A 5,245-nucleotide genomic window follows, 5' to 3' on the forward strand; every position below is an offset into this window, starting at 1 on the left:
GAGGTGCGACTGGTCTCACTGGATGTCCCTGCACGCATGTTACTTCGTGCACCTCTCGGCTCTTATGGTCTAATATACTGCTTTCGTGCATCCCTACCCAGGGGCTGTGCATCGCGCTCTACATTATTACCCAAGACCTTGCTTATATTCCAATATTACTTACTTACCTTCACTTAATTGAATGCCTTAAGTAATAATTAGTTATGTAAAACATTCATACAGGTTCGCGTAGTAAAGAAATGGTATACTTGCAATTTATATTCAATCATGCATTAAACTCGGAAAAGATACACAGAAATGTAGTAAAACTTCTCTTTATTAATACTTCAGATGGTTATGGACCCAACTCGCCCTGCGCACTCAGCTGCAGGGGTCCGCGCACTCAGCTGCGAACTACTAGGCCTCTACGCACTCAGCTGCAAAGCTTTCTCCTACTCTACGACCCAAAGACACACTCTACACACTTAGACTCAATCTTTTTCCTTTAGATTCCATGTCTCCATCTATCTTCTTTACAACTTAGAGCCTCGCTCTATTTATACAATCCAATGGTCCACGGATCATGTGTAGGTCTATCAGGACGACATTACATTACAAAAACTTGGGCGGACAACCTAATGACTATACTTTTGTATCCTATGCCCGCAATTCACGGAGCTTCTACAAAAGACTTGGTCAAAACTTGGACTTTAAGCCCCAAAACATGCCTTGGGGGGATTCCATACCCAACAGGCCCCCAACACAAACATCATGACTCGCCCTCGAGTCACTCTGTTAGCATGGAGATCTTTTCACTGAGTCCCTCCAACTATGTCCGAGCTCCTGTAAGGTCGGCAATGCACTGAGCTATTGCTTGTTGGATCTGCTACATACATTGTTCTGAGATCTCTGTATCGGGAGTGCTTGTCTGCATCAGTATGTGCATCCCCTGCATGTGTGTGATCTTGCCTTCAATTTCTGCTGTGATGGTGAAGACCTCATCGATCCAAGGATGAACACACGTCTTCAGGATTTCTTCCTTGTGTCGTGTCGCGTCCACCTGTTCTTTCAGTGCCTTGGCCTGTTGTATCGGCATGGGCCTCTGAGTGAGGACCACTGTCTACACAGTTCCTCAGACGCTATCATACTGCTATTGGAGTTCTCACGCCTCTGTCTCGAGGTGCTGGATGTTTGGGTCCTCCTGCAGATGTGTGGGGACCTCAAGTGATTCTTCCAATAGGCTGGTGCAGTCTCGCACTGCACCATCAATCTCGTCCAGTCCTATTGTGATAGCACTAGTGCGCTATTCTCTAACCTCTGAAGGGGTGGAGGGTTGCGCCTTTAACCACATCTCGGCGATCTGAAGGTTCAGTTCTAGTTGAACCTTTGACATTTCCTCCCGTGCCTCACGCACCCCTGCTGCTAACCTCTAGATGTGCGCCTCTGCTGGTATGTCTGCTGGGATGGCCGACTCCAGGACGCTTTGACAAGCGTCATCTATCGCCTATTCCAGCTGTCGGTTCTGCAACAATACTTCATCATGCTGCAAGCTCAGTTGTTCCATATTGATCTTTTACTCGCTGAGGACTTGCACTGCACGGCTTTCCCTAGCTCGCAGTTCTGCGGTTATCCCATCCTGCAAAATATATAAGGTCTCTCATGAGAGTGCAGCCATATTGATACTGAGACCCTTCAATGTGCTCATCGTAGGCTTTTCGGCCTCATTTTTCATCACGAGTGCCCCTTCCGGTAACACTATGGTATTTGTCATCCGCACGCACAACATTTGTTCTGCTGCTATTATTTCGACTGCGAAGCTGGTTGAGAAGGTACCAACCTGAGGAGGGCGCGGTTGTAATTCCTGCAACTGTGCTCTGAGGGCCCCCAACACAATCTGGTTCTCCTTCATGAAATCTTGGAGAGCCTCAGAGGTGACATCGTGCATTGTCTCGCCGATGTCATGTAGATCACCCTCGGTTAGGGTGATTGGGTCACTAGACAACTTTGATGCCTTGACCTTCTTACGGGACCCTACCTGCTCGGTTGGGTGCGGGCACTTTAACTTTGTTGACATGGTTTGTGGGTTTGCGCCTCCCTCTTATGTCTCTACTTCCTCTACTTCCGGCCCATGCGAAGGCATCGTTTGGCCCTTGCCCGCCCTCGCGGCTGCCTCCTATGCTACTGCTACTACTACGGCCTTTGCCTGCTCAATTTCGTTTTGTGCAGCATCCCACACCGCCCGCAATTCTGTTGTTGCTGCTTCCTCCCTTCCTCTGAGCTGCCAACTTCTCTATCTCTGCGATGTCGGGGGCGCACCACTCCAGGGGCCATGTCTCCAAGATTTTGAAGATGACATTATCTGTGGCGACAAAGGGTAGCTGCCTCCATTGTTTGGTCAGGGCCTTAAATGCTCTGATGTAGATGTTATGCATGTCCACTTTGAATTCCATAAAAGTTTGCAGACTGTTGTAGACAGTGGGCGACAACTGCGGCTTGCGGTTGATCCCCATTCTGAGGTTCATTTCCATGAACACCCAGAATATTTTACTGTCATGGATCCTAGTGGCCCTAAGCGAAGCATACTTCGCGGCCTCCGGTAAGTCCCTATCAATTATGGGGAATTGACTATCCTCCAGCAATTCCCCAGCCATGAGCACTATGGACAACGGAAGCCATGCATAGTGGAACATTTTGCCTTGTTCTTGGGCTTCATGGCAGTTCTCCAAGAATTCCTTGTATACGAACGTGGACTAGTTAAACTGGACCCCCTCCGCACACTGCTCAGCCAGTGCTACCACCGATGCAGGGACTTCGTCCGCGTGGCACTTGTGCATAATCTTGTTGGCCAGTATTTTGGTCACCACTCTGACTGCTTTATTGTTGATGCTAGATATGACGTAGCCCCTTTTCTTTTTGGTCAACTTGTACTTCCTCTTCATGGCCTCCGCGACGGCCAAGTCACTACCCTTCCCTTTCGATATGACTGCGAGGTCTTCTCCTTTCCATGGAAGCTGGGAAATGCGGTGAATCAAGTCTGTCATGATGGGGATGGGCTCCTCTAGCCACAAACACCCATCATGTACCAGGCAGAGCAGCTGCCTGATGACGAAAATGGTTATTGGGGCACGATGGAAATGCGACACCCAAAGCAGGTTAAGAAGTCCAGCCTTTTCCACTCCACATAACCACTTTCGTGGCTCTAACTCTGTAACCCACACCGCGGTGTTTTGTTTGGGCCTCATAAGGTTCACGGTCGCAAGATGAGGGAACTTCTCATGGTCAGCAAGGTCCCAATCTTTGAATTTTAAGCCCGGAACCTCTCCCAGGTGCGTGCCCTCAAAGATAATGTTTTCTGGGAGGAGCGGGGTCTGGAGCGAGCTCTTTGTCTCATCAATGTCCCTGGGCACTTTAACCTTTCCTTTTCGCGGGGGGACATAAGTGGGCAGTTTTTTCGGGAGGGGGTGTGCAGGCTCAGCTTTCGCTTCCATGCGTTCATCATCTTCTTCTGCGATAATCAGGTCCTCCAAGTCTTCTTCTTCTTCATCAATTTCGATGGTGATAACTTTTCATTCCTCCCCACTAGAAGCCTTTTGGACCCCAAAAAATACTATCAATTGTTCAACGGGTGAGGGTATAGCTCCCTCACCTTCTCAATCTGCAACCATATGGCTTTAGAAGGATTTTGTCCCTTGAGTCCCACTCTAAGGTATTCGACATTCCCTCTCTTCAAAGTTCTGGTTCTTCTGTCAAGTATGAGATCCTGCTGAAGTTCATCAAGATATTCTGGTGAGAAATCATCTATTGATGGCAGCTGAACATGCTCTCCTTGATCATCCATCAAAGGAGGCTCAAACAATCTCAAATTCTCAACATTAACCACAAAGTATATTTGCATATAAGGAGGCAAATCAAGCTTAAATGCATTGTTATCAATATTTTCCATAATTTTAAAAGGACCATAACGGATTGGCTTAAGCTTTTTACCTTCCCCTTGAAGTCTCTATTTGCTAATATATAACCAAACTTCATCTCCAACTTGAAATTTGTGATCAATACGGTGTTTATCATGCCTTTCTTTGTAGTTTCTTTGACTCTTTTCCAATTGTTCTTGCACTATGTGATGTACCGACTGAATTTTCTCTATGAACTTCCTTGCCTTATCAATGTCGCTTTGACCATCGATGGCGACATCTTTCTCAAATATGAAGTCCAATGGCGATCTTGTCAAGTGCCCAAAACATGCCTTAAATGGCGATGTGTTTGTGAAAGAACGCTTTGCCCTGTTGTATGCATGTTGTATGTAATGCAATTATTCATCCCACAACTTAGGATGTTTGTTGCAATATCCTCTAAGAAGATGAATGAATATTCTGTTGACCACCTCGGTTTTTCCATCTGTTTGTGGATGAAAGGTTTTACTCTTCTTCAACTTTGTGTCCATCATGTCCCACAAATTTGACCAAAAATTCCCAACAAATCGAGAATCTCGATCACTTACAATGGAAGTAGGAAGACCAAAATGAACCCAAATGTTTTGGAAGAAAAGATGAGATGTTTGTTCAACTGTAATTTTATTTTTACATGGTGTTAGTATACACATTTTTCTGAACATGTCTACAACTACATACAAGTAATCATGACCTTTCCTTGACAATGGAAGGCCTCTTACAAAATCCATTGAGATACTCTCCCATGGACGTGAAGGTACCAGAAGTGGAGTGTACGATCCTAGTTTCCTATTTCTAGGCTTACTAGTTGCACACAAAGAACATCTGTTGGGCATGGAATCCCCCAAGGCATGTTTTGGGGCTTAAAGCCCAAGTTTTGACCAAGTCTTTTGTAGAAGCTCCGCGAATTGCAGGTGCGGGGCGCGAAAGTACAATAGAGTCATAGGGTTGTCCACCCTAGTTTTTGTAATGTAATGTTGGTCGGATAGACCTACCCATGGTCCGCAAACCATGGGATTGTATAAATAGGGTGAGGCTCTAAGTTCTAAAGAAGATAGATAGAGACATGGAATCTAAAGGAAAAATATTGAGTCTAAGTGTGTAGAGTGCGTCTTTGGGTCGTAGAGTAGGAGAAGGCTCTGCAGCTGAGTGCGCAGAGGCCTAGTAGTCTGCAACTGAGTGCCTGGACCCCTACAGCTGAGTACGCAGGGTGACTCGGGTCTGTAACCATTTGAAGTATCAATAAAGAGAATTTTTACTACATTTCTGTGTATCTTTTTTGGGTTTAATGCATGATTGAATATAAATTGCAAGTATAC

This window comes from Pinus tabuliformis, chromosome 1_2, assembly GCF_031772625.1.
Source record: "Pinus tabuliformis cultivar Carrire ecotype Pingquan chromosome 1_2, CPIR1, whole genome shotgun sequence".
Taxonomy (NCBI): domain Eukaryota; kingdom Viridiplantae; phylum Streptophyta; class Pinopsida; order Pinales; family Pinaceae; genus Pinus; species Pinus tabuliformis.